The following is a 25,045-nucleotide window of genomic DNA, read 5'->3' on the forward strand; positions in this document are numbered from 1 at the left end:
TTCTCTCTACCTGATTTTCTCCAGAATGTGAACACTATCTGTGAGATTCTGAAGTTATGGCAATACAGCTATTTGCGTTAGTGCAACATGAATCTGTTTTCTTTTGCAATAGGACACAACTGGAAAAACGGTCAGTTTTACCAAGGCTTTAACTGGAATGGCGTGCTTTCCTTTAAGGAATCAAACTTGACTTATGGAGCCAAGAAAGCCCTTGGAAACTGCCCTCATACTGTGTACACAGTCCCTGTACAGGCTTTCTGATCTGTGGTGAGTAAAGAAGGTCACTTTCTGGCATGCCAGGAACCCTAAGTTATCTCAGGACCTCAAAAGGAAAGGAATTCACCCAACTCACAGGTATTTGATGGTACAAATCCATGGCTGGGCTTGGCTTTAAAAAGTTCTTATCTCACATTCCTTCTATGAAACAAAGTTCCATCAAAGCCAATTTAAAGGGCCTATGTAACAAATAATTATTCTTGCTGCACCATATGCAAATAATCAAGCCAAGTGTAATAAAGCAAACCAATCCTACCATGATTTGTCTCTTAATAAAAATGGAGGGCTGGGCACTGTGGGTCACGCCTGGAATCCCAGCACTTTGAGAGGCCGAAGAGAGTGGATCACCTGAGGTCAGGAGTTCAAGACCAGCTTGACCAACAAGGTGAAAGCCCTGTCTCTACTAAAAATACAAAATTAGCCAGGCATGGTGGTGCATGCCTGTAATCCCAGCTACTCGGGAGACTGAGGCAGGAGAATCGCTTGAACCCGGGATACGGAGGTTGCGATGACCCGAGATCATCCCACTGCACTCCAGCCTGGGCAATAAGAGCAAAACTTCCATCTCAAAAAAAAAAAAAAAAGAGCTAAGTAACTAAGTGAGAACTACTCATCTGACTCACTCCCACCCCTACCCCACCAAATACTTTTGTCATTCCCACCTCTCCTTTTAAGCCACCTATTACGACTTTCTAATGGAAATTAGCCATTAAATTATACAGACCTGCTGCACACAGTGGACTGACGAAAGCAGGGGCCGCCCTTGTGGGAACCGCTTCAGTCACTCCGCTGTGTGCAGCAGGTCTGTATACTGCAGCACCCTCAGGGTGGAAGAGCAAACAAAAAATCTCAATTACTGCGGCATTTTGCTGAATTATTATCCTTCTAGCAGAAATAATGGTTACTAACCGAAAAGAACCCATGGGCCTTTCCAAACACGCGCCTCTGCCTCTCATTAGGTAAGAAATGCAGCTTCTCTATCAGCCAATCGGGCCTAGTAAAAGAGCCTGCTAAAACCTGGAAGGCTGAAAAGCTAGGGAGCGCCAAATAACCAAGCAGACTACCGCGTGGAAACAGAATCACGGCGTGGGACGCCCCATTCCCAGGTACCTGCACTAATGTTCTTGCCCTGCCAAATGAACCTTTTTCAAAGATTTTTAGCGGACAGGATCATGGCCATTTCACAGACAACTCCCCAAAAACATCTGCAGACGGCACTGCTCCTACAGTCAACCCAAGGCCAGAAAACTGTTCGTCCCCTTGTCAGCAGGAAGTAGCCAGAAAGAACACGCCATCCCTCCTCCTTTTTATAGCCTTAGGGTCTGGATTGACAGAGCAGGAGCATCGCCATCTTGGACAAGCCTCTCATTTTAAAAGTTCACCTTAATTAAAAACCGCCTAAATCCAAAGGGCATCAGCCTAATGGCTAGGGTCAGCATGACCATAAACCACAAATAACATCTCCAACCAGAAACATCCTAAACTCCTCCCCGACCAGAGACATGCCAGCCCCGAGATAAACCCCCTCCAGCCGGGAAGATGCCAGCCAGAGATAATCTCCCTCCTCCCAAAGAGACTCCAACCCCACCATAAACTTCTCCACCCACATAAACATCCCAAGCTTGTGATCCGCCCCCTCAGCCTAAAACCAATATATACTCTTAAGTCTATAAGAGAAAACGTTCCTGACTGCAGTCAGCCGGGAGCACCTCTCGAGTTTTAACCAAAGAAAACCTGTCTTTAACTGCCAGCTGCATTTATGTTTCTTTCTTCTTTCTTTAACTCTTACAAGGCCGAGGTGGGCGGATCACCTGAGGTCAGGAGTTCAAGACCAGCCTGGGCAACATGGTGAAACCCCATCTCTACTAAAAATACCAGCCTGGGCAACATGGTGAAACCCCATCTCTACTAAAAATACGAAAATTAGCCAGGCATGGTGGCACACGCCTGTAATCCCAGCTACTCCGGAGGCTGAGGCAGGAGAACTGCTTGAACCCAGGAGGCAGAGGTTGCGGTGAGCTGAGATGGCACCACTGCACTCTAGCCCGGGGAACACAGTGAGAGTCCATCTCAAAAAAATAAAAACAAAAACGCATACATCTCTGAGAGCAGGGCCTCTGAGCTTCTCTCAGCTCTGCCCCTCCCAGCTGACTAGGCGGCAGGCACTGCCGCTCCGGCCCGTCTCCGCTCCTGCCAGCTCAGTGATCTGCACCTCGCCCCGCCTCAGGGCCTCTGCACGTGCTGCCTGCACTTCCCCTGGAAGGGAACGGCATGCTCCTGTCCCAGATCCTGGAAGGTGAGCAGCTGGGCGCCCTCAGAGGCCTCTGTCTGAAGGTCACCTGCTGGGCGCGGCCCTCCCTGTTCCCCCAGCTGAAGCAGCGCCGCCCCTCGAGGGCCCTAATCCAGTCTCTCCCTTGTCCTCTTGGGTTCCTTGCTGGCTCCTCTGCACCTGGCCTGGTGCAGTCAACATGGAGACATTGGAGGACACGGCCTCCCGAGCCCTTCTCTGTGCCCAGCAACCTGCCGTGGCAGGGTACAGGTGCCTTCGCTGTCTTCTGCTGTCAGGCATGACAGACTCAGCTGACCATGAGGAGCACCCCTGAAGCTTGTACTTGGCAGCCAGGACCGAGCCCCCACAGCGAGCGCTCAGTGACCATCACCGTTTACCCTCACTATCGCCCCGCAGGCAGTCACACGGAAACACTGCCCCAAGTCAGCGGCACTAACAGAGTTTGTGAGCTCTGGTCCCACGCCAAGGTCTAGCTCTAGACTTCAAACCAAGTGCTGCCCTGGATGTGGTCCAGAGAGCCCCTGAGAGCCCACAGACGTGCTTAAGCGCCCCTGGTGAGCGCCATGGCTAGGGCTTCCTGGCACACGGGGCACTACAGGACCCATCACAGCCCCACTGCAGGTCAGACCAGGACCAAGTCCTGAATTGGTCACTACTTCCTGGGGGCACCAGAAAGGTGACCGGTCCAAGCCAGGCTGGGGAGCTTATTCCAAAGCGGATCTCTTTCGGCTCAGGCTAAAAGAGAAGCTCAGGCTGAAAGAGATCCAATTTCTCTTCTGGGCTGCTCCGGGCCCAGAAAGTGAGCAAAGAACCAGGAGATGGCTGGCGCAGAACACATGGAGGTGGAGGGCCAGGGTGGCTTCCTGAGACGCACACAGCCTTGGCTAGAGACTGACGGTTCCAACCTGTGTTTCCAGGCTGCGCTCCTGGAGCCCGTGCTGAGGCTCAGGGCAAAACCAACTGCCCACAGGATGAGCGGACCTGGCCCAACGTTGCAGGCGGTGAAGGCAGGTCTGGGTTCCAGCAGGCACGGCTCATCTGGTCACCATGTGGGCTTCCTCTGCACACCCAGCCCCCAAGCCTCCTGTCATGCTCAGACCGCCGTGCACCTAGCACAGCCAATGGGGGCCAGGTCCCTTTATTCCGTCCTCACCACACTCAGCTGCAAGCCTCCCATGGCAGCCCCAGCCTGCACAATAGAGTCCTCTGCCTTTCTGTCGCCAGATGGCATCGCAGGTCTGCACCCGGTGTCTCGGCCTCACAGAGCTAGAACACCCCACCACCCCCCAGCCAGCCCCCTGGAGCCCACGGAGGCCCCTCCCAAGCATGCACATGGATGGAGCGGAGACCTTGGAAGCTCCCTGGAGATGTTAGCAGATTGTACTGTTTTGATTTCACTTCACCGTCATTGCTGATTTTTTATTTTTTTAAGAGACGGTGTCTCACTTGTCACCCAGGCTAGACTGCAGTGACATGATCTCCACTCACTGAAACCTCCGCCGGGCAGGCTCAAGTGATTCTCCTGCCTCAGCCTCCCGAGTAGGTGGGACTACAGGAACTCACCACCACGCCTGGTTAATTTTTGTATTTTTAGTAGAGACAGAGTTTCACCATGTTGGCCAGGCTGGTCTCAAGCTCCTGACCTCAGGCAATCCACCTGATTCGGTCTCCCAAAGTGCTGGGATAACAGGTGTGAGCCACCACACCCAGCCTGTCATTGCTGATTTTTATACCATAACATAAATGATTTTTCTAATGAACATCCCTCTAGAAAGCCTGTTAGGGTAGCAGCCACTTCGGCCCAGCAGCTCCCGAGGTTGCAGCCCGCCCTTTGGTTGAAGGCCAAATTAATTAGTTCAGTGAGACCTCGGGTTTCATGGAGCAGGCCCTGGACCCCCAGGTACGTTACTAACTCCTGGGCAGTGGCATCTGGTACCCTGAGAAGTGGGGGTTGCAGCAGGGACACCTGTGCATGAGCCAGGGGACAGCCCAGGGGCACAGAATGTAGCCAAATCCTTCTCACCAAGAGCAGAGCATCTGTGAGAACCGGTCACACCCCGAGTCCTCCCAAGGGCCCGAGTGGCGCCATTCAGCAAAAGAACACGTTCTCCGGATCTGTCACTCCCCAATAAACCCCAAGTTCACCGGAGCAGAAAACCTAACAAGGCATACGGAACAGGCTGGAACAGGCCGGAACAGGGGAGACGCAGAGTTCTGGTCTTGGGGTCAACGCTGCCTCAGGTCCAGCCTCCCCCAGAAACCCCCACGCCTGCTTCCTGGCCCATAAAACCCTGGTCAACCCACCTGGCTGCACCATTATAATAAAGAAGCCGCAAAAACAACTATTTTCGAGTTGCTTTATAATCACGCTTCCACGGCTCTGTCACTTCCTTCCCAGCACAAATACGAAGGGCAGCATAAATCCTAAGATACCTTGGAATGGAGAAAGATTTTAGAAACTTCTAGCACAACATCTATTCATAGTCAAGAAAAGAAACAAGCCCAGAGAAATATCATTACTGTTACCTCTCGGGGCCCACCTGGCCACTGCCGCTCTGGGTTGGGGTCTCAACCTCTGCTCAGTGGACGCTGGCCTGAGCCTTCCCTGGGATGAGGCCGCCCTGGGCACCGCAGGGTGCTGAGCAGCGTCCTTGGCCTCCACTCACCCCATGCCAGGAGCACTCCCAAATCCTGACCATCGCAAACAACCCCAGCTGTGGCCAGGCGTTCCTTAAGAGACAGAATTGCCCCTGGGGTGAGAAATACTTCACCAAGGGGTTTTCACATAGGAACTCAGTTAACCTCACCCAGCCTTGAAGCGGGGACTGGAGAGCTACCCCAACTGTGGAAATAAAGACACAGACCCAGGAGAGGTGGATCTGAGTCCGGCGGGCGAGGTGCGTGGGTAGCAGGCCTCCGGTGCCCATCCTCCTCCTGCCGATCCTCCCACAATCCCACCCTGATCACGCAAGCCCTTTGAAGCCGCCTGTGGCTCTAGGATATTATTCCCGAGCTGTGTTGATCCACAAGTCTCTCTTCTGGGCTTTCTGACAGCCAAAGCAGCACTCCAACTTCCTGCCATTCTCTTCCCGGAAACACTTCCTCAGGGCCAAGCGCCTCCTAAGTCCCACCAGCCCCGCACCTCCCCATCAGCCGCAATGCCTGAGGTGCTGCCAGGGCTGGGCCGCCAGGACCCTGTGGCCTCCAGGACCAGCACACGGTTCACTGCTCCCTGGCAGAGGCAAGAGGCTGCGGGCAAGGGTCCGCGGGGAGGACAGGCCCAGGACCCCTCCAGACAGCCTGGCTCTCCTTCAGCCGCACCTGCCACAGCGCCTCCTGCCACTGCTGCTGAATGTCAGGTGTGCCTCATCTCCCCAGCCAGACACCGTCAGAACCATTCCTGCCTAGGGTAGGCGGAGGCAGGAATTGGGGGGTGGCAGGAAGGGACATGGGCCCTGGTCTGCTAAGCACCAGGCCCCCCATCTATAGCATCCAGGCTGGCACCACGCCTGGGGCATCTGGGGCCAGGATCCTCCCTGAATCATCAACGGTGTAGGGCCAGCTCTCAGGGAAAACACACAATAATGTCAAAGACAGCACCACAAACACCAGTGTGAAGCATCTCACCAACAGTTTTCACGACTACATGCTGAAATGGTAACACTGGGGGTATATTGGGCTCAGTACAATATGCTATTATAATTAATTTCCCCCGTCTCTCTTCACCCTTTTTTTTGAGACATAGTTACGCTCTTGTTGCCCAGGCTGATGTGCAGTGGCATAATTCTCCAGCCTCAACCTCCCGAGTAGCTGAGATTACAGGAGTCCACCACCATACCCAGCTAATTTTGTATTTTTAGTAGAAACGGGGTTTTGCCATGTTGGTCGGGCTGGTCTCAAACTCCCGACCTCAGGTGATCCACTCGGCCTCCCAAAGTGCTGGGATCCCCGTGCCCACCCCTCTCTTCACCTTTTAACTCAGCTATCAGAAAATTCAGACACAGCCTTGCTCTGCATCCTCACTGGACGGCGCTGCGTTAGAAAATACATCACTTTTAGGCCTCATGCGGTGGCTCATACCTGTAATCCCAGCACTTTGGGAGGCCGAGGATAGCAGATCACTAGGTCAGGAGTTCGAGACCAGCCTGGCCTACATGGCGAAACTCTGTCTCCACTAAAAATACAAAAACTAGCTGCGCATGGTGGCGAGTACCTGTAGTCCCAGCTACTCAAGAGGATGAGGCAGGAGAATCACTTGAATCCGGGAGGTGGAGGCTGTAGTGAGCCGAGACCACACCACTGCACTCCAGCCTGGGTGACAGAGCAAGACTCCACCTCAATGGGGCGACACCAACAACAGGATGGGGAAGAGCAGGACAGCCATCGGGCCCCGTGTGGTAGACTCAGGGGTCCTGCGCACCAGGGGTGACCTTACAGGACACAGCAGAGGGCGGGGCAGAACTGTGGTGAGCTGGGGCCACGCTGCTCTGCGGAGCAGGGACACGGGAGCCCCGTGGCTGCATGGACACTTCCACAACGGGCCAGGCTCTGTGCAGCCCTGTGGCTGCATGTGCCCCAATGGCTGGGGCACATGCCCAAGTGGGACCTGGTCTAGCTCAAGCTGGAGGCAGCACAGCACAACGCACAGAGAGGAGGCCCGTGCCCCAGACTCACCACTAACAACCTGGAGCCCAGACCCTGTGTCCTCACATGGTACCTGTGCAACCCTGCAGGCCAGCCAAGCCACTGCGCCTCGAAGCCCATCTACAGCCCAGCCTCCGCCAAGCTACCCCGCCCCACCCCAGCCTAGCCCCTAAGACAGCCCCACAAATAATTTCTATGCTGTCTTTGCTCTGGGCCAGCTGGGCCCCCAATCTGCATGGTGCAGCATGGGAATTCCTGAGCTCTGCAATGGACCAGGGAGGGGATGGGCCTGGAAAAATGAGAAACAACTCAAATGCCCACTGAGATGAATGGATAAACAAAAGAAGGCCCTTCGGCACAGCGGAATAGCGTGCAGCAATGAAAGGGGCGAGGTGGGCCGGGTGCAGTGGCTCACGCCTGGAATCCCAGCGCTGTGGGAAGCAGAGGCAGGTGGATAACTTGAAGTCAGGAGTTCGAGACCAGCCCGAGCAACGTAGTGAAACCTCATCCCTACTAAAAGTACAGAAATTAGTCGGGCATGGTGGCAGGTACCTCTAATCCCAGCTACTCGGGAGGCTGAGGCAGGAGAACCACTTGAACCAGAGAGGTGGAGGTTGAGGTGAGCCGAGATTGCACCACTGCATTCCAGCCTGGGTGACAGAGGCTCCATCTCAAAAAAAAAAAAAAAGGAACGAGGCCCTGACACTGGCCATTGGTGGATGCACCTTGAGAACGCCACCCCCACTGAGAGAAGCCAGACACAACAGTCACACAGCATGTGACTCCATCTCTATGAAATGTTCAGGACAGGTCGACCCAGAGACAGGAAAGGGGTGCGTGGGTGCTTGGGGATGGGGGAGGGATGGAGAGTGAGTGCTGGTGGGGACAGTGTCTTTGAGTAATAACAGGAATGTTCTAGAGTTTGACAGTGGTGATGGTTGCACAACTGTGTGAATGTACTAGAAACCACTCAATTGTATTTTTTTTTTTTCTTTTTTGGGATAGGGTCTCACTCCGTCACCCAGGCTGGAGTGTAGTCGCATGATCTTGACTCACTGCAGCCTCCACCCCCTGGGTTCAAGCGATTCTCATGCCCCAGTCTCTCAAGTAGCTGGGATTACAGATGCCTGCCACCATGCTGGCTAATTTTTTCGTATTTTCACTAGAGATAGGGTTTCACCATTTTGCTCAGGCTGGTCTCAAACTCCTGGCCTCAAGTGATCTGCCCACCTCAGCCTCCCAAAGTGCCAGAATTGGAGGCATGAGCCATCGTGCCCAGCCTGAACTGTATACTTTAAAGAGATGAATTTTACAGTATGTGAATGATATCTCCATCAAAAGTATTTTTTTTAAATGACAGGATGATCTCTAAGGGAGGCTGTCCTAGAAAACTCAGAACCTGGTCAGCACACCAAAGCCAGTGGTCGGGCAACTGTGAGGCAGCTCTCCCTGGTGACGGGAGTGGCTTCTAGACTCACCAACTAGACTGTGAGCTCCTGGAGGACAGGGCTGCCTGCCGCCTCCTGTCCCCAGGACCACACTGGTTCCAGGGAGCCTCCAGAGACACCCCAGAACCTGGGTACCCGGCTGCCTGCAGGGCTTCACCCTGACCCCATCGCTCTCGGGGCTCCCAGGCCACAGCCCTAAGTCCCCTCCCTGCTCCCTCTGCTCCCAAACTCGCAGTTGTCTGTGATACTTCCACAACGGGCCAGGCTCTGTGCACACAGCAGTTCCTCCGGGAAGCCCCCTGCGCACTGGCCTGCCCCGTGCTTCCCCGGGCTTAGTTTTCTGTTTTTTCTGAGACATGGTCTTGCTCTGTCGCCTGGGCTGGAGAGCAGTGATACAGTCATGGCTCACTGCAGGTTCAGACTCCTGGGCTCAAGCAGTCCTCCCGCCTCAGTCTCCGAGTAGCTGGGACTACAGATACAGCTACATCTGGCTAATGTTTTCTAATGTTTGTAGAGATGGGGTCTTGCCATGTTGCCCTTGCTGGTCTTGAGCTCCTGGCCTCCGGCGATCCTCCCGCCTCCACCTCCCGCAGTGCTGGGTTACAGCCGTCCAGCCCCTGGGCTTGGTTTCTAGCATTCTTGGCAGCTCTTCCCCATCTCCTTCCACCAAGAGGCCCTGCGGGCAGGAGACACTGGTAATCTGGCCACCCTGAGCCCCTGACCAGGCACGCATGAACTTGACAACTGTCACTCAGAGCTGGACAACGAAAACCCACTCAGAGGAACCCAAGGTGTGGCGCCACTACAGCCACGCCTCCCGAGCTCCCAATGACCACGCTCCAGCCTGGGCCTGACCACACCTGCTGGCTGCAGCCCATGCCTCCTCCCTCCCCTGGGCCAGCGACAGGCACTGCAGCACACAGGAGCTGTTCTGATGAACACTGCTGCCCTTTAAGCTGTAGCTGAGAACCAGGCTCTGCTCTGCCTTTGGGGTACGCAGGACACCCATGGCTGGAGGGGCCAAGAAAATTCTGTGGCTTCCACCAACTCCAGCCCAGACGGTAACACAAGATGCCTTATGTTTTTTTTTTTTCCAAGAAGGAGTCTCACTCTATCACTCCATTGCCCAGGCTGGAGTGCACAACTCCAGGTTGCTGTTGGCTCACCACAACCTCCGCCTCCCAGGTTCAAGCGATTCTCCTGCCTCGACCTCCCAAGTAGCTGGGACTACAGGCACCCGCCACCACACTCAGCCAATTTTTGTATTTTTATTAGAGACGGAGTTTCACCATGTTGGCCAGGCTAGACTTGAACTCCCGACCTCAGGTGATCCACCCACCTCAGTCTCCCAAAGTGCTGGGATTACAGGCGTGAGTCACCGTGCGTGGCCAAGATGCCTTATGTTCTAAGGGGTGTCAGGAGAGCAACTTCCTCCACCTTGTCCCTACCCTTCCTGGGGGAAGCAGTGGGAATAGAGCAGTGAATAAGAGTTTAATTTCCACGGGCTTTACTCAGGCGCACGCTAGAGATGGCACTCCTCTCTCTCATGACCAAGATAATGAGATCCATGCAGCCCGGCTGCAAGATAGGAGGCCTGCTCTGCTTACAGCTGACTCTGTCTGACAAATGAGATTTTAGGAGAGAGAGGGACAATGGCAAAATGACGCAACTGCCCCAGTCCAGCAACCCAGTTTGGGTCCTGCTCGCATTGCAGGGAGCCCAGGGTGCCACCCCTTCACTCAGACCACCAGCCAGAGTGTCCAGGGCTGTCTCCAGGGCGCCTGGGCTGGCCAGCTTCCAGGATGCTGCCCAGACATGCTGCGGTCCTGAGTCCTGGCTGAGGAACCGGCCCATTTCCATCCCGCCGTGACTGAGGAGTCCACAGCACCTGTGGGTGGTTTCGGGCTGGCTCTGTGGTCAGAAGGGACCCCTGGGATCCATCACACAATGTGAGACTCTGAATCCACGGCTGGTTCATCTTACACAAATCATCTGTCTCCATGTTCTGTCCCCGAAGACCAGCGCAGCCACAAAAACAAAAACATGCCCACAGCCACCACCCACGGCCCAGAAGGTGCCATCACCTGGGTCCAGCTACGAATGCTGAAGGGAGGCCTGTGCAGGGGAAGTCTTGCCGCCAGGCCCTCAGCTCACATTTTCAAAGGGCATCATACAGGCTTGTCTGAAAAACGCAACGGCGGTCGCGCCTACCGGCAAACGGGGCCAGGTCTGCGCAAGTGACTGTCGCTGTGCACCTGAGGGCCCCCGGAGTGCAGCAGGCATTGGCAGTGGGCCCTGGGATTCTCAGCCTTTGTCCACTAAACAAACACGATCCCAGTCCAGAGCCACAGAGCAACTTCGCGCTCGGCCACTGCCACAGAGGCACAGCCCGCCAGCGGGGCGGAGACGGCTGGATGCAAACTTGTCATCCATCCCTTCGTGTTCACTGAGATCACTGAGGTGGAGAAAGAAAGAAAAGAAAGGCAGGGAAGGGCGGGAGAGAGAGAGAAGCAGGCAGACACAGCGGGCAAGCAAAACACACACAAAAAAAAAAAAGAAAGAAAGAAAAAGAAAAAAAAAAGGCAACTTTTGAAAGCCAAGAAATTCTGAGCAAGCCTCTCCAGATTGTTTATTTCAATCAAGGAAAGAAAGCATGACCGTAAATTAATGGTACGATTTCTTGACAAGTCAGAACGTTCCTGGGACAGGCCCAAATCTAAGATGCCAAAGACCTACTTGGCTCAGAAAATGCCTGTCAGCCAGGAGAAGAGCAAGAAGACCGGGCACGGTCCCCTGCTCGGCCACGGACCGACGGCCGCCGGCGGGCGCCTGCCCACTCACTCTACAGAGCGGAGCTGAGCTGTGCACCGGCTAAGCCACCTTGCTCACGAGTATTTCTGTGCTGGGGAGAGCAGAAACCACCGTCTGCGACTCCCTGCCCCTCCCGTCGGGGGCGCTAGCACTGGTAACGAGGGGGTTCAGATGCTCATAAAACAAAAGCTTTGTGAAATTGTGCAAGCTGTCTTCCTTTTAAATAAACCCTCAGTTCCTGCCAGGTGACACTGAACTCAGGCCGAGTATGCGGTTCCGAGCTTGCTGAGTTGTAACAGAAAGGCGACCACGTGAACCCCAGGCCGAGAGAGTCCAGCATCTCCAACAGTGAAGTGTTCCCCCGACCTCCACTGTTTCTATCGGCTTTTTTCTTCCTTTATTGCGAAGCTGTCTGGGTGGATATCAGCATCACATTTTTCTTACATTTCGGCAGTTTTAATGATCCTCAAAATGACCCATGACCCATTTTTTTTTTTTTTTTTTGAGACGGAGTTTCGCTCTTGCTGCCCAGGCTTGAGTGCAATGGTACGATCTTGGTTCACTGCAACCTCTGCCTCCCAGGTTCAAGCGATTCTCCTGCCTCAGCCTCCCAAATAGCTGGGATTACAGGCATGCACCACCACACCGGTTAATTTTGTATTTTCATTAGAGACAGGGTTTCTCCATGTTGATCAGGCTGGTCTCACACTCACGACCTGAGGTGATTCACCTACCTCGGCCTCCCAAAGTGCTGGGATTACAGGCATGAGCCACTGCGCCTGGCCATGACCCTTTTTTTTTTTTTTTTTTTTAAGTCTAGAGTATGACTCTAAATGCTTTGAATTTGGAAAGATACAAATTCATTCATTCAGGCCAAGTGTGATGGTTCACACCTGCAATCTCATCATTTTGGGAGGCCGAGATGGACGGATCCCTTGAGGTCAGTTCGAGACCAGCCTGGCCAACACCGCAAAACCCCATCTCTACTAAAAATACAAAAATTAGCCAAGCATGGTGGCATACACCTCTAATCCCAGTTACTCGAGAGGCTTAAGCAGGAGAACTGCTTGAACCCGGGAGGTGGAGGCTGCAGTGAGCCGAGATCACCCCACTGCACTCCGGTCTGGGTGACAGGGCAAGACTCTGTCTCAAAAAAAAAAAAAAAAAAAAAAATCCATTCCACAAGGAATGGCCACTGACCATCCACCATGTCCCAGAAGCTGCCCTATGTCCTAGGGGGTCACGAGGCTGACGCTATTTCCATAGCTTTCCGTGGTGTGGCCCTCACACCCTAGCCAGGTATTTGCAAACTACTACCCACAGGTTCAATCTTGCCCGCCACCTGTTTTTGTACAGCCTGCAGTCTAAGAATGGTTTTGGCATTTTTTAATGGTTGGGGGAAAAAAGTAAAAGAAAAATGTCTAATCATGTAAAAATTGCATGGAATTCACATTTCTGTATCCATAAATAAAGTTTTATTGAAACACAGGCACACTCGCCCACGGGAGCTTTCCTGCTACAAAGGTAAAGCAGAGCAGTCAGGACAGAGACAACCTCTGGCTTACAAAGCCAAAAGTATTCACTCTCTGCCCTTCCAGAAAAAGCCCCTGCCCTAGTGGATGAGACAAACGGATACATAAACAGATTAATACCCAGCTCTGATCGTGCAACACTCAAAGGAGGAGAAGCAGGGAGGGGAGGTGACTGGAGTGACAAGGAGCCCGCTGGGTGGAAAGAGCCCCAGGCAGCAGGCACAGCGAGGACACAGGTCCTGGGGCAGGGAAGGTGGGGCAGGGAAGGCGGCTGTGCTGGGAAAGGAGCGGGGGAGAACGGGAGGGAGGGAAGGAGGAACAAGGCCACAGATGACAGAGCAAAGGGGCCACACGTAGGGTCCGGAATTTTTCCCAAGGACAATAGGAAGCCGCTGGAAGGTTCTGAGCAGGGAAAGATCTTTTGGGTTTTTTTGGTTTTTACTCCTTTAACTTCTTTTGTTTGTTTGTTTAAGACATAGCCTCATTCTGTCGCCCAGACTAGAGTGCAATGGCGCTATCTCGGCTCACTGCAGCCTCCACCTCCCGGGCTCAAGCAATTCTCCTGCCTCAGCCTCCCGTGCCACCACACCCAGCTAATTTTTGTATTTTTGTAGAGAGAGGATTTCACCATGTTGGCCAGGCTGGTCTCAAACTTCTGACCTCAAGTGATCCGCCCACCTCAGCCTCACAAAGTGCTGGAATTAGAGGTATGAGCCACCGCACCTCGCCAGTTTTTTTAAATTTTTATTTTATTAATTATTATACATATATATTTTGAGATAGAGTCTTACTCTGTCATCCAGGCTGAAGTGCAGTGGCGCGATCTCAGCACAATTCTCCCGTCTCAGCCTCCCAAGTAGCTGGGACTAAAGGTGCGCACTGCCGTGCCCAGCTAATTTTTTTTTATTTTTAGTAGAGACGAGGTTTCACCATGTTGGCCAGGCTAGACTCAAACTCCTGACTCAGGTGATCTGCCCGCCTCAGCCTCTCAAAGTGCTGGGATTACAGGTGTCAGCCACCACACCCAGCCAGTTATTATTATTTTTTTAATATAATTTGTTTTAGGGAGCAGTTTTAGGTTCACAGCAAAACCAAGCAGGAGGTAGAGACTTGCCATATTCCCCGCTCCCCCAGGGAAGGCCGTTTTCCAGGCTCCTCAGGAGGGAATGGACAGACCAAGCCCAGCATCCCAGAACAGGCCAAGTCACACAGGGAGTGAGTTTGAAAATCGATCTGTCTAAAAACCAAAAACATCAATTCGTCAATCCACTCCTGCCTCAGTATTTGGGAAGATACAAGTTTTTTAATATAATGGTTAAGCTCATTTGAATGTGCATTAGTAAAAGTATGTGCAGCGTGGCCGGACGGGGTGGCTCACCCCTGTGATCCCAGCACTTTGGGAGGCCGAGTTCGACAGATCACTTGAGGTCAGGAGTTCAAGACCAGCCTGGCCAAATGGTGAAACCCTGTCTCTACTAAAAATACAAAAATTAGCTCAACACGGTAGTGGGCACCTATAATTCCAGCTACTCGAGAGGTTGAGGCTGGAGAATGGCTTGAACTCAGAAGGCAGAGGTTGCAGTGAGCCGAGATCTTGCCACTGCACTCCAACCTGGGCGACAGAGCGAGACTAGGTCTCAAAAAAAAAGTATGTGCAACTAGCACATTAACGTCCCATGGCTTTGGGGACATTACTGTTCAGGAAGAGGCCAAGATCAAAGAGGTGAGTCATTCTACAATGGATTGCAAAAAAACCGTCCAGCAAACTGACAGGTCAGGGCTCTGGTGACGGGAGGTATGGAAGCGCCACCTCTGGGGGCAGCCAAGCAACCCTGGGCAGGGACCTGCCAGAGCCCAGAGGCCAGAGAACAGCCAGGAAGACCCCATAGGTGCTGGGCTGCCCCTCAGTGCAGGGGAGCTGCGGGGTTCTGTGGGGGGCTCCTCTCCTCTCAGGTGGAAGCTGCTACCCTGGAAGGGCAGAGGGACAGTCACGGAGAATCTGAACAGACAGGCGAGGAGTGTGGCCAGGACAAATTGCAAATAGGAGCCACTCACTGTTAAAGGGTGAGGCAGGAGGCGGCAAAGGGAAAACTGAGGCATGTCAAGGTCACAGCACAAGCTGCTGCAGGGCTCGCGGTCAAGTCCGAGGTTCTCACTGGGGGGCAACAATGCTTCCCAAGGGGCATTTTTGGTTGCTACAGCTTAGGGGACAGGGTGCTACTAGCCTCTGCTGGGTGGAGACCAGGGATGTCGCTCACGCCCACCCTACAGCACCCAGGACGGCCCCATCATGGAATGTCCCAGCCCAGAACGTGGAGAGGGCAGAGGTGGGGAGACCCTGACAGGACAGCAGGGCGCTGCGGTGTAATGAACCACTCAGAGATCAGAGCTCCTGGTGCCCCGTGAAATTTCAGTGCGTTTTACCCCCTTTGATCCTCACAACCACCCAGGAGGGAGGTTTTCCCATTACACCCATTTTACAGATGAAGAAAGCAAGGTCCAGAGAGGGGAAGCGACCGCCTCCGAGGAGGGATCTGAATCTAGGTCTCTCCACCTCTGAAGCCTGTGCGGGGCGTGGGATGGAGGGCAGAGACCTAGAGATATCCAAGACCACCGGATGAGAATGGAGCCCGGGCTGGGCCCCTGCTCCCCTGTCCAGCATCCTAAGCCAGGAGCGGAGGGCCCTGGGGCAGGAAGGGGGAAGGCTACGGCGTCTGCAGGCCCCAGCGAGCTGCCTCATGGCGGGTCCCTGGAGCTGAGCCAGGAGCCCAGGCCAAGGCTGTGGGTGAGGACAGGGGATCTGTCACGGCGGTGACCAGCGCGGGTTGCAGATTTGCCCACCAGCCCCAACCTCGTTCATCAGCTCTTGGACCCCTGCTGACCAGTGAGCTTGGAAAGATTTAGTGCGCCCTGACCTCCTTTGTTCCCAAGCAAGTGACTGGCCCAAGGTCACCCAGCTCTGACCTCCCAACTCTGCTCCCTGATCCAGGGAAGAAAGCCACCTACAAATGCTCCTGGATGGCACCTCAGACATCTCAGCCCCCATCAGTCATGCTTCGTGCTGCCTGCTCCCTGAGCTGGGCCTGAGGGCAGCAGAGTGCCTACCACCACTCCATCTGTGACCGGACCCTGAGCAGCCAGCTCGCCCTCTCCCCCACTATACTCTAAACCCACAGGGGCCGGGGACTCCTCCCAACCTGTCCCTGCAAGGCACTCAGCACTTGAGCGCATGACCCCAACGACCATCCCCACAGGGGTCAGATGGAACCCAGACAGATGGGCTCTCCAGGGCTGAGGTTCCTCCCCAGCTCATGGGGGAGTGGGTGGGGCACAGGACAAATGGGGGCAGGAAACCAGCAGAGGAAACACAGAAATTAGGAATTAAAGTACAGGCAGAGTGGTCAGGTGGGAGAGGAGGACACAGGACGACCCCTGACCACCCCGGAGGGCTCCCGCAGGACAGGACAGGGACTGAAGACAGGGCAGGAGGCTGAGGAAGGGTCTCTTCCACGAGACAGAAAAGTACAACAAAGGCCGGGCGGGGAGCTGCGCAGTGGCTGATCAGCAGTACCTTTAAGCACCAGGAGTTAAAGTCACCTTAGCAGCCCCCTCCCCAAAGAGGAAAGGGTTAGAAAATGCGAGCAAATCGATTGTTACTGAGACATACATATTTCAAGTCTCAGCAACTACACACACACACACGTGCACACACAGGCACCCGCAGCTCCTGACACAGGACAGCCCGTACACCAACATCCATCTGCGCAGCAGAATCTCTGTAGCCCCCTTTTCCTCCCCAGCGGCGATCTCCTCCAGGCCAGGACAGTCTGACCCGTCCTGGTGTCCCCGGCTCAAGGAGGGGGAGCGCCCAGATCTGCCAGGTGTCCAATCAGACACACGGAGACGGGGATGGGGTTGGCAAGTCCCAGAAATCCTCAGCTCAGATAATCAGAAGTTGACTCTACCACCGCTTCATGCTCCGACCTTCAGCGTTTCAAAAAATAAACTGCAAAGAGGAGAGAGGCTGCCCACTGCTTCAGCAGGGGCTGCAGGAGAAGGCTGACCCCGTGTGTTGACAAACTCTCCTGGTGGCTTATAAGGAAGCTATTATTGGGGAATTAGGGGAGTCATTAGCTCTTGCTTGGCTGTGATAAAAGCCCATAGGAGTCGTCTAACGAGCCTGCTTTAGGACTGGGGCTGTTTTTAGGAGCATTCTCCAGCCAGGGGGCATTCCAATAAATGGCCATTGAGGCAGAGGGGTGGGGCAGGGCGCCGATCCCTTAAATTCAGCCCAGTATCCAGAGACCCCAAGACAGTGCGGGCCCCTGGTGGGACCCAAATCAACTGGCTGTAATACAAGCACCGCACCCCGCCCCCGCCAGAAACACACGGAAAAAGACGCTCTTCACATATGACAGGATCACTGGGCTCCACGGAGCTGAACCACCTTCTCACTAGTTTCACAACTCGGGAAACACTTCCCCACAAGCTGCTGGAGGATTATTAAAACAAAAGCATCCTCCCCCAAGCAAACACATAGGATGCATCCAAAAGCAGTCCGTGCCTCCACGGGCCCCGGGGTGGGGGAGAACAGGCCCCTTAAAACCTTCCACCGTCCCTGGGCGGACAGAGACCCCGTCCTGCCTGATGTCATGGCCACCACTGAGCGCAGATCCCGGGCCCTGGCAAACCCCGGGTCAAGCAGATTTCAGAGCGAGCCCGTCCCCAGCTCCCAAGGGGATGTCCACGGGGGACGCAGGAAAGGGGTCTCCGCGGAAGCAACTCCTCAATTCATTTCAATAGAGCAGGGGGCTTCGTTCGAGATGGCGATCAGGCTGTAAGGCGGAGGGACGGGGAGACTCGTGGAGGCTGCCATCGCATAGCAAGATGATTTCTTTTTTCTAAAATCCAGATTGCATATGCTTATGGGGGTGGGGGATTTCGGGGACGTTGAGGGGGGCAAGTTTGGAAGCCACCAATCCACAGCAGGTTGATCGGGGTTGGGGGCAGTGCAGGAGGAATGATAGGCATTTAGGGGGCACCCCTGGGCGTCCGGCTGGGGGGCTTCCACTTAGCCCCTCTGGTGCCCCAAGGGCCAGAAACGCAGGCGGGGGTTACTCAGGGACTGGGGTATTTTTTTTTTCTTTTTCTTGCTTTCTTTAAAAAATAATAATAATAGGCTGAAGGTTGTTCTGGGTGATAAAAGGGCCCGGCCGGGGCCACCCACGCTGTCATCTTTTGTGCGGGGCGGCGGGGCCGTCTGGGCCCAGCCCCCCGCGCGCCCCCGGCCCGGGAAGGGGCCCCCCGCTCCCACCCCTGGGCGCGCCCCGCCATTGTCCGGCCCCGCCGACCCCGCCTGAAAGCCCGCGGGCGCCCCCGGCTCGGGCGGTTAACGCCCCCAACCGCCCCGCCGGCCCGGACAAAGCGCGAGGCCCGGCCCGAACAGGCCGCGCCCGAGGCCTGGGCCTCGAGTCCCGGGCGCGCCCGCAGCCCCGCGCCACGACGCGGGGGCGGCCATGGCGGCGGGGTCCGCGCTCGGACGCGGCCGGGCGGCCTCCCCGCGGGCTCACCTGAGGCGGCGCGCGCGGCCCGGTCCGGGAGCAGCGGCGCGCGCTCCCCCGCCCTCGGCGTCGCACCCCCAGGCCCCGATCGGGCCGAGCCCCGCTCGGTTGCTGGCGGCCGAGCCCTCCGCGAGCGCCCCGCGGGGGGGCTTATAAGACCGCGCGCCAGCTCCGCCCCAGCTGCCATTGGCTGCCGGACCCACGCCCGCACGCCCATTGGCCAGCGCTGACAGCTCCGCCCCTCCCCTCAGCCGGGCCCATCAACACCTTACGGCCCGCCCACCGCGCGCCGCGATTGGGCGGGAGCAAACGCCGGCCTCGCCTCTTCATTGGCAGACCGGCTTGGACACGCCGGCGCCCACCCACGTGCCCGCTGACCGGCTCCGTTCTGATTGGAGGTGGCGCACGCCAGCTAAGTCGCCCGCGACCAACCCGACGGCGGCTGGGCCACGGATTGACAAGGGACCCTCGGGGCCCGCCCAACGACCGCACAGAGAGGAGCAAGTATTGGCTTGCGGGGTCAGCCCAAGGCGCGGACAGGCTGGGGCCGGTGCCAATCACTGCCCCCAGCTCCGTGCCCCGCCCTGGTTATCAGGCAGCTGCTGAGTACGTGAGACCCAGCACAGCTTCAGCACCGGCAGGGGACGTGGCGGCTAGAGGTTCGAGACCTGTGCTGGAATGTGGGCGTAGGGTTCCCCAATTTGCAAAGTGCCAAGCAAGGAGACGTAGCGATCCGTTTTGCAGAGGAGAACCGAGAACAGGATAAATATAGGGTAAAGCAGAAAGCGCTTCCACCTCGCCCCCACCGGCAATCCATCACAATCAACAAACCTTTGCCAAGGGGCAAGGCCTTTCGAATAAAGTTAGGGTTTCTCTCCCAGAGTTCCCTAAAATGTATGGGAGAGACGAGCTTCAGTGCTTCCTGAACTGGGTTCAAAGCTCAGCTGGGCCCCATGCTTCACTGTGGTTGCCCTCTAGCAAAGCAACCTCGCTGAGCCTCAGTTTCCAACTGTGCAATGGATATGATGATGGTAGCCATACCCAATCTACCCGCCTCTTGAGAATGCTGCAACAATTAAGGGGGACGAGGCAGGTAGAAAGGTTTGACCCTGTGACTTCACAAAATGAGCATTCATTGTGTACTGGACCACGCAGGGGTGTGGGCACGCCCCCATTTGGACTGGCAGGAGTGTAAATTGGGCAATTTGACATTTTCTAATAACATTGTAAGTGCATGCACCCTATAACCCAACCAGCAGTTCTTCCTGGAGGTGATAAACCCAGAGAAAAGGTCTGGAGCTTACACACAATTCAAGAAGCCCAGGGCTGTCTGCAACTGTTTCCAATGTTTTGCACTAAGTATCTATCAGTGGGGGATTAGAGAAGTAACTTAATAGCAATCAGTACTATGTAGCAATTGAAAAGGCGCTGGGCCAGGCGGCTGACGCCTGTAATGCCAGCCCTTTGGAAGGCCGAGTTGGGCGGATCACCTGAAGTCAGTTCAGGACCAGCCTGGCCAACATGGCAAAACCCTGTCTCTACTAAAAAATACAAAATTAGCCAGGTGTGGTGCCACATGCCTGTAATCCCAACTACTCGGGAGGCTGAGGCAGGAGAATTGCTTGAACCCGGGAGGCAGAGGTTGCCATGAGCCAAGATCACGCCACTCCACTTCAGCTTGGGCGACAGAGCAAGATTCTGTCTCAAAAAAAAAAAAATAAATAAAAGAAAGAAAGAAAAGGAGTCTGATCTGTATGCAGTCATGATGTATCTCCCACTTGCTGAGCAAGGGAAAGTGGTCCAGAATCCTGTACTCAATAGCATATATATGGAAACACACAGAGAAAATGGTATCATGAGGTTTTTAAGAGCATGTATGCTTGTCAACGCCCAGAAAAAGTACTCCTAAACCGAAGAAACTCACTAATTCCTTGGGGAGAGAAGGAAAGTTACATGTTGGTAAAAATCGAAGTCAAAGGAGAACTGAAGCCGTCGTGGGTGTTTTCAGTTCTCATGGGACCATATTCATATATTCTACATGGAGTTAAGATTTAATTTTAGGTCACGCCTGGAATCCCAGCACTTTGGGAGGCTGAAGCAGGCAGATCGCTTGGGCTCAGGAATTAGCAACCAGCCTAGGCAAAAAAAAAAAAAAAAAAAAAACTACAAAAATTACCTGGGCATGGTGACACACATCTGTAATCCCAGCTATTCAGGAGGCTGTGGCAACAGGATCACCTGAGTCCAGGGAGGTGGAGGCTGCAGTGAGTCATGATTGTGCCACTGCACTCCAGCCTGGGTGACAGAGTCAGACCTTGTCTCAAAATAAAAAGTAAAAATTAAAATTTAAAAAAAGATCGGGTGCCGTGGCGCACACCTGTAATCCCAGCCCATCAGTGGCCAAGCTGGGAGGATCACTTGATCCCAGCAGTTTCAGGCCAGCTTGGGCAACGTAGCGAGACTTCTACTAAAAATAAAAAATTAGTTGACTGTGGGGGCACACGCCTGTGGTCCCAGCTACTTGGGGGGCTGAGGAGGAAGGATCACTTGAGCCTGGAAGGTCGAAGCTGCAGTGAGTCATGATCGCACCTTGACACTTTTTTCTTTAAATCCTGTTTTTTTTTTAAAAAAGGGCAGGGGGCAGGCGCGGTGGCTCACACCTGTAATCCTAGCACTTTGGAGGTCAAGGTGGGTGAATCACGAGGTCAGGAGATCGAGACCATCCTGGTCATGGTGAAACCCCATCTCTACTAAAATACAAAAAATTAGCCGGGCGTGGTGGCACACACCTGTAGTCCCAGCTACTCAGGAGGCTGAGGCAGGGGAATTGCTTGAACCTGGGAGACAGAGGTTGCAATGAGCCGAGATTGTGCCACTGCACTCCAGCCTGGCGACAGAGCAAGACTCCGTCTCAAAAAAAAAAAAAATGCAATCGTGAAAGGAAGGGGTCCCCACCCCACACACATACGGCTCTTTCTTCTACTTCCAGGTATATTCTGCAAGACAGTGAGGGTATTTAGGTTTCACAGACAACATAAATGTTTTTAACTGAGGAACCTAAATGGGTTCTCAACTTTATTTTGCTTAAAGTTTTTTTTTTTTTTTTTTTTTTTTGAGACGGAGTTTCACTCTTGATACCCAGGCTGGAGCGCAATGGCGCGATCTCGGCTCACCGCAATCTCCGCCTCCTGGGTTCAGGCAATTCTCCTGCCTCAGCCTCCTGAGTAGCTGGGATTACAGGCACGCGCCACCGTGCCCAGCTAATTTTTTGTATTAGTAGAGACGGGGTTTCACCATGTTGACCAGAATGGTCTCGATCTCTCGACCTCGTGATCCACCCGCCTCGGCCTCCCAAAGTGCTGGGATTACAGGCTTGAGCCACCGCGCCCGGCCTATTTTGCTTAAAGTTTTAACGGCATCTAGTATGAGAAAGACTTAACAATCAGAGAATCTAGAATGTGGGTATCTCTGAGGGTTCACCATCTGATTCTTTTCAAGTCTTGGAAACTCTTCACTTTAAAATGTAAAACACACACTATAATTGCTGTCAGGTACGTAGAAACCCTCACACTTCGAAAAGGAAGGAAACGCGCTTTGGAATATTTTAACCGACAGTTTCGCTTAGGGAACACTCACCTATTGCCCTGTGGTATCTCCCGTCCTTTGCAGTCAGGTGCAAATCTCACATAGGACTGGGGCAGGGAATGCTGCTTGTGCACCTCCCACTAAACAACACGGGGCGGCGTGGCTTTCAGATGTCAAGCACTCCCAAATTAGCAGGCCCAGTGCTCAATTTCTGACTGGTCTCCATCAATCTTTCTAGACAGGCAAGGTGTGGAGCACAGAAATGACCGATGCTTTCATAGATTCCCTTACGGGTTGCTCTGCTGCACTAACAAATTGAGATGGGAGGCCGGGCGGTGGCTGAACAACCATAATCCCAGCACTTTGGGAGGCTGAGGCAGGAGGATCACTTGAGCCTGTGAGTTTGAGACCAGCCTGGCCAACATGGCGAAACCCTGTCTCTACAAAAAGTATAGAAGTTAGCCAGATGTGCTGGTGCATGTCTGTAGTCCCATCTACTCAAGAGGGGTAGGCACTAGAATCGCTTGAACCCCAGAGGCAGAAGCTGCGGTGAGCAGAGACTGCACCGCTGCACTCCAGCCTGGGCGATGGAGACTGTCTCAAATAAAAAAATTAAAATTGAGATGGCAGCTGGGCTCCTTGGCTCATGACTGTAATCTCAGTGCTTTGGGAAGCCAAGGCAGGAGGATCCCTTGAGCCCAAAAGTTGAGGCTGCAGTGAGCTGTGATCACACCACTGTACTCCAGCCTGGGTGACAGGGTGAGACTTTGTCTCTTAAAATAAAAAACAAGTCAGGCCAGGGGGCAGTGGCTCACGCCTGTAATCCCAGCACTCTGGGAGACCAAGGTGGGAGGATCGCTTGAGCTCAGGAGTTCGAGACCAGCCTAGCCAACATGGCAAAACCCTGTCTCCACCAAAAATACAAAAACTTAGCCAGGCTGGGTGGCCCACACCTGTAATCCCAACTACTCAAGAGGCTGAGGCAGGAGAATCACTTGAACCCAGGAGGTGGAGGCTGCAGTGAGCCAAGATTGCGCCACGGCACTCCAGCTACAGAGGCAGACTCCATCTCAAAAAATTAAAGTTTTAAAAATTGTAAAAAATAGAAAGCAAAAAACAAGTCAGGCTGGGCAAAGTGGCTCATACCTGTAACCCAAGCACTTTGGGAGGCCGAGGTGGGCAGATCACTTGGGGTCAGGAGCTCAAGACCAGCCTGGCCAACATGGTGAAACCCCATCTCTACCAAAAATATAAAAAATTAGCCAGGCATGGTGGCTTGTGCCTGTAATCCCTACTACTCAGGAGGCTGAGGCTGGAGAATCGTTTAAACCCAGGAAGTGGAGGTTGCAGTGAGCCAAGAATGTGCCACTGCACACCAATCTGGGCAACACAGCAAGACTCCATCTTTAAAAAAATAAAAAGCAAGTTAAACGGGGATTATAGAAAGGTGGCCCATCCATAAAGTGGAATACTACTCAGCCATGAAAAGGAATAAAGCTCGGATACAGGCTACGATGCCAGTGAACCTTGAAAATTCCACGCTGAGTGACAGAAGCCAGACACAAAAGGATACATACTGTATAATTCCATTTATATGAAATGTCCAGGGCAAGCAAATCCATAAGGATAGAGCGAGGATCAGTGGCTGGCAGGGGCTGGGGGAGGGACACAGGGCGTGACTGCAGAAGGGTGTGAGGTTTCTTTTTGAGTGGACGGAAATGTTCTCTAATTAGATGGTGGTGCTGGCTGTGTACATGTATGACTACACTAAAACCACTGAGCTGGCCAGGCATGGTGGCTCACGCCGGTTATCCCAGCACTTCTGGAGGCCGAGTCGGGCAGATCACCTGAGGTCAGGAGTTCGAGACCAGCTTGACCAACACAGTAAAACCCGTATCTACTTTAAATATGAAAATTACCCAGGTGAGGTGGTGCATACCTATAATCCCAGCTACTCAGGAGGCTGAGGCAGGAGAATCCCTTGAACCCAGGAGTCAGAGGTTGCAGTGAGCCGAGCTCGTGTCACTGCACTTCAGCCTGGGCGACAGAGACTCCTTCTCAAAAAAATAAAATAAGATAAAACCACTGAACTGTACATTTTAAAAGAGTGACTTTTGTGTTACCTAAACTGTCTCAGTAGAGCTGTTAAAGACTTTTAGGCTAGGCATGGTTGCTCACACCTGTAATCCCAGCACTTTGGAAGACCTAGGGCAGGAAGATGGCTTGAGGCCTGGAGTTCCACACCAGCCTGGACAATACAGTGAGACTTCTACTTAAAAAAAAAAAGTCAAAAAAATTAGCCAGGCATGATGGTTCATACCTCTAGTAGTCCCAGCTACTCAGGAGGCTAAGGTAAGAGGATTGCTTGAGCATGGTAGTTTGAAGCCGCAGCGAGCTACGATCACACCACTGTACTCCAGCCTGGGTGACAAAGTGAGATCCTGAATCAAAAACACAATTTTGGTTTTTTTGGAGACAGTCTCACTCTGTCACCCGGGCTGGAGTGCAGTGGCATGATCTTGGCTCACTGCAACCTCCCCCTCCCGAATTCAAGCGCTTCTCCTGCCTCAGCCTCCAGAGGAGCTGGGATTGCAGCCACCACCACACCCGGCAAACTTTTGTATTTTTAGTAGAGACGGGGTTTTGCCATGTTGGCCAGGCTGCTCTCCAACTCCTGACGTCACGTGATCCACCCACCTCGGCCTCCTGAAATGCTGGGATTACAGGCGTGAGCCACCGCGCCTGGCCAAAAAAAATTTCTTTAAGTGAACCAGGGAAGAAATATGCCCAACATTAAAGTCAGTGGCAAAACAGTTCCACAAATACTTTTCTGGGTTTTGCTCATTTTTTAAACATGACATTGTTCTTAATTTTAAAGTGAGAGAAAAATGAAAAAGG

The 25,045-nt window shown here is 53.7% G+C and overlaps 1 protein-coding gene across 4 annotated transcripts in view; it reads right to left on the bottom strand.

The window, feature by feature from the left end:
• KDM4B (lysine demethylase 4B) overlaps nucleotides 1-18,689 on the bottom strand; it is a 177,022-nt gene extending 158,333 nt beyond the window's left edge. For 2 of the 4 annotated variants that reach the window (XM_021676633.2, XM_021676631.2), the window contains exon 1: nucleotides 18,572-18,689. The gene's annotated coding sequence lies outside the window, so the exon portion shown is untranslated. Of the gene's footprint in view, nucleotides 1-6,646; nucleotides 6,664-18,571 lie in introns of those variants that run through there. The other 2 variants (XM_064382046.1, XM_064382045.1) reach the window with 2 other exon arrangements.
• Between the last annotated feature and the right edge of the window lie 6,356 nt (nucleotides 18,690-25,045).

Source organism: Aotus nancymaae, unplaced genomic scaffold (assembly GCF_030222135.1).
Source record: "Aotus nancymaae isolate 86718 unplaced genomic scaffold, 86718_ANA_hifiasm-v0.15.2.pri h1tg000028l, whole genome shotgun sequence".
NCBI lineage: Eukaryota > Metazoa > Chordata > Mammalia > Primates > Aotidae > Aotus > Aotus nancymaae.